Consider the following 6,817-nt stretch of genomic DNA (forward strand, 5'->3'; position numbering starts at 1 on the left):
TAAGATAGATCTGAAGTTCTCCCAAGAAGGCGGCTGGGGGCGGCAGTGGGGAGGCCCGCAGTCAGTGATTGCAATTTTGAAATGTTTACCAAAGTATATTCTGAATACTAACTACAGTAGTTGCAGAAGATGTTAATACATGTTCCCGAGAAGAAATAGTTCCATGGCCAAATAAGTTTAGGAAGCATAGTACACTTTTCCCCCTCTGAGAGATTCACGATGCACATTTGCATTTTAATGATTCTGAACCATCTGCAGTAGGGAAACATTTAATCTGATAATTTATTTAATTAACCATTAACACTCTGAGAACTAGTGTTCCATGGAATAAATTTTGGGATATGCAGCCATACAGAGCAGTAGCTTTCAAACTTTGGTTTGTATCGGAATTAGCTAGAGAGCTAATAGAGAACACAGATGCTGTTACTGAACCAAACTTGGGTCCGCTCACCCACCATGCAGCAAAGCCAATTTACTGACACTGGGTTGTGGTAAAGTACAGTATTTATTGCAGGCACCAAGCAAGGAGAACAGGCAGCTCATGTTCAAAAGACCCAAACTCCCTGATGGCTTTCAGGGAAGGGTTTTTAAAGGCAACATTTGGGGTGAGGGCTGCAGGGTGCATGACTGTCTTCTGATTGGTTGGTAGTGAGGTAACAGGATGGTGTTTTAGGAGTCTTAATCATCAACCTTCTGGTTCCAACCAGTCTGGGGTCTGTGTGCTTGCAGTCACCCTCCTCTACCAGCGGGGTCTTAGTTTCTGCAGAACAACTCAAAGATATGTGTTAGATTGTTATGTATATTCCTTGAGGAGGAACCAGGATTCTGTTTTATCATTGAACTATTATCATTACTTTTCTTGCTTAATTGCTTTTCCTTTGTTTCTGCATTCCCTCACTTCCCTAATTAGTAACTGCTTGTGTCTGGCTCTTTGGAACTCAGGGAAGGCCTAGGAAACGAAAGCCTTTTTCTACAAACAAGAATTGGGGGACACAGAGGGGCCTCCACAGGGTCCTGCTCAATTTCATTGCTTGGTGAAGTTGGATACATCCTAGACCTTTGTATTTTCACCAAATTCCCCAAGTGATTATTAGTCCCACCAAAGTTTTAGAATGACTGCTCTAGTCATCTCAGAGGAGTTTCTGTTACCATCTGGAGAGGCAGGGTTGCCTGTTAGCCCAGCTTCCCTTTTGCAGAAGCCTATGTTATCCCTGGGAGGACCAGCATTGGCTGCAAACTGCCTTCATCTAAGGAAGAAGAATGTTCAGACCAGGTGGGGCACCCCAAAGATTCCTCTCTATGTTCTATTGTACATACTGCAGGGATTCCTCCAGGTCTTTTCACTGTAATCTCCCAGTCATCAGTGGCTATCCATTAGCCTTGCTCCCAATCAGAGCTCAGGAGAAGGACTTTCTCTCTAGAACCAATTCACTGATTCACTGAACAAATTTTCATCAGTCAGGATTTTGGCAGTATTCAGTGAATAAGATGGACACGCACTCCCACGAGGCAGCAGTAGGGAACAGACAATAAACAAGTAAATGAATAATTTCAGATAGTAATCAATGCTGTGAAGAAAATAATGTCACATGTTGGGAAGCGGAGATATTGAATAATATCATCTGAACTAAGATGGAACTCTGTGACTGAAAAACAAAGCAGGCAACTCCATAAAGTGCAATTATGAAGTTTATTGTGGGTAACTTACATTCAGGCAGGAAGGATCAGGCAGAGAGATGATCCAGAGGCACTCACAGCTTCACTCCGTACTGCCAAAGGGGTACAGGGGGATATAAAGGGGCTAAGGATAAAAACAGAATCTGACTACCAAGTGAGAAGCACATCCACACCAACTGGCACTGGGGGCTTTTCCTTCCCCCTGGGGCGGGGGGAGGCAGGTGTCTCATGACTATTAACCATCTGCGTCAGCAAAAAACACCCTTCAAGTTTTCATATTAGTTGAAGGTAAGGGTAAAAGTTGATAGGAAACTCCTCTGGTTTGGTGCATTCCTTGTGAGTTAGGCTAAAGCTCAGTCACTCAGAAAAAGGGATGGGGTAGGACTGTGGGCCTAAGATGGAGCTGACAAAATGGTGCCAGTGTGGTTCAGCCACATATCATGGGATGGAGAATGACTGAGTCAGGGATTCCGTTTAGATACTGTAGTCCTGTAAGACTGCAAAAGTCCTAGGGCCAGTCCGGGTAATGTAGATCCCATTCCAGAAAGGCCAACAGTGACTGGGATTGGCCTTAATGGTTCAGAAAACTTCACCAGCTACCCCAAATATATCTGGTTAGGAGGCAGCCTATATCCCTTGTACCTACTACAGTGACTGGTTCATAAAGGGCCCCCAGTGAATACTGGTGAATGGTTGGCTGGCTGGCTGGCTGGCTGGCTGGATGGATGGATAAGTGGATTGTTGGATGTGTAGTTAGTTCCAGTGATTTTGACAAGATCTCTTTGGTGAGAACTTAAAGCGGGACTTGCTGAAGCTATTGGGCCAAACTGGACATTCACTTTGATGAACAGCTCCCTTCTAAATGATAAGGCAATGGTGAGATATGCTGTACCTGACCCTGAACGTATGTGGCATTCTAAGAGTTATGAGGCTGCCTTGGGGAAGTGACGACTTGAAATCTGAAGACTGAGTAGAAATTAACCAGGAGGAGAAGAAAGAAAAAGGCATTTCAGGCGGAAGGCATAACCCAGCATAACTGTGGTGCAGGGGGAGAGCAGGGTACTGGTGAGGCTCTGGAAGGAAGCTGGTCTGGAGAGGGGTGAGTAGAGGTGTGGGGCTAGAGGAGGTGGGAGAAGTAGGCCAGAGCCAGAGCCTGCAGGCAAGCTCAGGACTTTGTTCTGAGTCCCAGTAACTAACTGTGCATCCACTCATTTGCTCTTACCCCCTGTAAGCTCCTTTGTGTTTATGATAGGGTGTCCCTCACCTAATAAGAATCCCAGTTCCTTCTACCAGCCCTCTGTGTTTAGGATTATATTAGTATAAGAAATTTCAGCTGTGGTGTCAAATTACAGGCAGACTTAAGTAGGGATAAAAATAAAGTGGTACATTCTTGAGAATAAGGGAAATGGATGCTCCCCCTTGAACAAAGAGGAGGGATTGAGACATGTAATCAGCTGTTTCTCTATGACATATCTGACCAAGGTAAATGCAGTGCCCCTCTCATCAGTCAGCAAACTACCAATCTGAAGTATCCAAAAATGTGTGCACTAAACTCTAACAGACTTAGATCTGAAACTCTGGAATTCTTTGGCAAGTTGGGGTGGCTCTGTTACAAAGCAGGGGCTGTGTAGAAATTATGGAGTGGTGATATTTATATCCTCCACAGTGGCTTGCATTAAGTAGGTGCAATAATTGATAATAAATACTAAGCTGAATTTTAGGACATTGAGAGCCACTGTATAATCAACAAATGCATGCATTTAGGACCATTATCTGGGACTCTTGCCAAGGAAGAGGCACAATGTTGTGAAAGAGCACTGGCCAAGATTCATGGAGACAATATTCTGATTCTTGCTCTGGCTCTGTCATGAAGGAGCTCGTGGCCCCTGGACAACTCTTTCAAACCACCGTAAGCCCCACCTTCATTGTTAAATACGGTGAAGTCATAAGTATTGTTACAAGAATGGCAGAAGTTAAGTATCATCAAAATTATCTGAAAGATGTGTGAGGAAGAAAGTGCCTGAGGAAGGTGCAATACTGCAACCTGACACACCACACCACCTCTTAGTAAGTCCAGCATTGCCAATTTCTCCCACAGTGTTGGACAGAATTGCTGTTGACTCAACTGAACACCAGATGAAGTGGTTGGCTTGCATTCAGGAGCCATGTTGTAACAAAAAATGTACCTTCTCTTTAAACACTAAAGCTACATTTCAGTGAGGTGTGATGCTTCCTGGGAAGCACCTGGTTCTGACTGAGGTAACACTGCCCACATGTATCTCTCTCATCTCCCCAGCTGCTGTTTCTGCATCTTCTAAGAGAAGAAAGTGATACCTCCTCATCCCTACCTACCTCAAATGCATTTTATGAGGATAACTGTGGATATGTGTACAAAGTCCAAGTCAATGGGAAAAAATCTCCAAAATCAATTTGTCACGTCAACGCTGTTTTATGCAGCCAACATTTACAATAATGCAGTATACATATGACAGAATCCCAGGGCTACAGGTGTTCTTCGAAGGATCCTCACTTTTCAACAAGGTGACCTACTCTGTGTTGCACTTAGACACTTTTCCTTTAATAACTTACCATCTGATTCTTTAGAAATTTCACTCACTGTCTTAGTAATGTCTTTTGCAGCCACAAAAAATAAGTATTCTTGCCTGTGACAGCACTTCAGATATTCAAGGACAGCAGCTGTGTCTCCTCTTCTCACAGGACATGAGTACCAAAGCTTTCATTCACCATCCCATATATATACAAAATTTATTTACCAACGTCCCTATTACAGGGCAGACAGGAGAGCCGGGCCTGCCTATGTGTGAGGCTCCTTGAATGGAAAAAACTCATTTCTGGTTTGGAATATTGGCTGCAAACCCAGAGTAAATGTATCATAGGGCAGGTTGAAGATCGCTTTCTTAGATGAAAATTTCATATTTGTGCATTTTACTGATGCCAAACATGGACAAAAAAAGAAAAAGAAGAAAAAAAGGAAAAAATTCACCACCTTAATTCACCAAAAGGACTCCAATTTCTGAAGTCCGCCATCTTTTAAATATTTGAAATGTTTCCAGGGATTGTGTTTAGGTCATGCATGCATGCCATCTCTGGAATTCATTTTTCAAGGATCCAGGTTGAACAGAATTGAGATATGGGGATTTATTTATGTTTTCTGATGCCCAGAGATAATCAAGAATGCCACAGTTATTTCTCAAGAACAGTATGACCTGGTGAACCCATTAACTTTTTTTTTTTTTTTTTTTTAAATATGGAACGCTTCACGAATTTGCGTGTCATCCTTGTGCAGGGGCCATGCTAATCTTCTCTGTATCGTTCCAATTTTAGTATACGTGCTGCCGAAGCGAGCACCCCATTAACTTTAACAGGAGTAAGCATAAGAACAGACAGAGGTCATCTCCCTGACAGCTCTAACAGCTTCTGAACAAATGGAATCCCATCAATTTTCCTAATTCCGTGGTTCTTAAAAGACCAATGGCTGAGGAATTCTACCAATGATATAATTCTGTTAACTATCCTGATCACTTTCTGAGCCTTGTAATGACTAGAATGTATAGCACATATAGTCTGGGATATACACTGTGAAATCTGTTCATGGTTTTCGCTAAGAGTTGATAAGTTTAAAAATACAGTGTAGGAAAATTACTCATGGTTGTGGAGGAAGATGGGAGAAAAGTGCCAAATGAGCTTTTAATGAGGACTTCTGAGTGTGAACATATGTAAAAAGAAACTTTAGATAGAGGCATTATGATAAACAAAAAAGATCAAGCTAAGTTCTCAAGAAAATTTATAGGTACAAGATCATAGTGTTTATATGTACAATGAACAACTTATTCATGAAGAACTATTTTGTTCACTGTTAATAGACTAGCACACTTGGTTCCCTAGAAACACTTCAACTAGACAAAACATACCAACATGTTAGTCATAAATATAGCTTTATTATTATTTCATAATCTAAAAACTTTTTTTTAAAATCTGGGAACAGAATATTCCTACTTCCATACAACAGAATGACCCTGAAGAATACCGGAAAACAGTGTCTAAGTAATCTGAACTTTGCATTTAAGAATCTGTAACCTAGTTTGGGAAAAGAGAACGAAAGAAGGTTTGAAATAAAGATTTCTTCCTTACAAAGCAAATAATAAAATTAGATCCATTCTTCAGTTTAAACTTGAACACGTTTTCCCAGAAACTTTGGTGATTTCTTCAAAAAAGCAATTCTAAGATTGACTGCCTATTAAGACAAAGAAAATATTTAAAAATAAGACCCAAGTTGGACATGGCACAAGACTCAGGCCAAGGCATGTAAATGGGATATCCCTTAGAATGAGGTGACTCCCATGTCTCAAAAGCAAATTTATGTCTCTAAGGAAGCACAATATACATAATGCATCTCCTTCTGTAAGAGTCAGAATTTAGTTAGAACTTAAAAAAATTTTTTTAATATAATAAACCTTAAAATCATTTCTCTTGTGTAATGTACATAGAGTAGATATGACGTTATGGTGCTTTCTTAAGATCACTGGGTACCACTGTCAAAGAGAGCTGTCATGCCCTCTAGGCATATTAAATGAAAATTGAAAATGTAAGTTACATTAAATAAAATGGGGAAAAAATCTGGCTTATACCACCTTTAAAAGCAAACTGTTGTCATTGCACACACACATTATGGGACAAAGAGCATGCAATACAACAAACAAGTCAATTTTTTAGTATGTAAAAGGCTAAAGTGCAATCATGGTATAAACATCAATAATAAATAACCTTGAAGGAGATTAATTCTCCAAATAAATAATTATTATAACGTTACAGTTTTTAGTGTTAGCCTAAACAGTGATATTCACAGCAATGTTTTTTCCCACTTAATAGTTGCCTATACACCACATGAAAAGCCCACCCCCATGAGCCAAAAGTCAAGGTGAAGATTCAAAAATTAACATTTTCACTATGATAGGTTCAAAGCATTTGTATAAGTTACACTTTTCAATTTACTGGCATTTTAAGTAATTGCTTTGTTACCTGTTTTTAATGCATTGCTAATCTGATGCTTATTGCAATAACAATCATAATTCTACTAATGTTAATTAGGTTACAGCTTTAATTTTTAAAATAAGAGAAT

General features: G+C 40.3%; 1 non-coding gene across 1 annotated transcript; it reads right to left on the minus strand.

Moving 5' to 3' along the window:
• Positions 1-4,939: 4,939 nt before the first annotated feature.
• LOC118883144 lies at positions 4,940-5,046 on the minus strand. Its single transcript, XR_005016935.1, has one exon. It is a non-coding gene; the product is annotated as a U6 spliceosomal RNA (small nuclear RNA).
• Positions 5,047-6,817: the final 1,771 nt, after the last annotated feature.

The sequence above is a fragment of the Balaenoptera musculus genome, chromosome 16, assembly GCF_009873245.2.
Source record: "Balaenoptera musculus isolate JJ_BM4_2016_0621 chromosome 16, mBalMus1.pri.v3, whole genome shotgun sequence".
NCBI classification, from domain to species: Eukaryota; Metazoa; Chordata; class Mammalia; order Artiodactyla; family Balaenopteridae; genus Balaenoptera; species Balaenoptera musculus.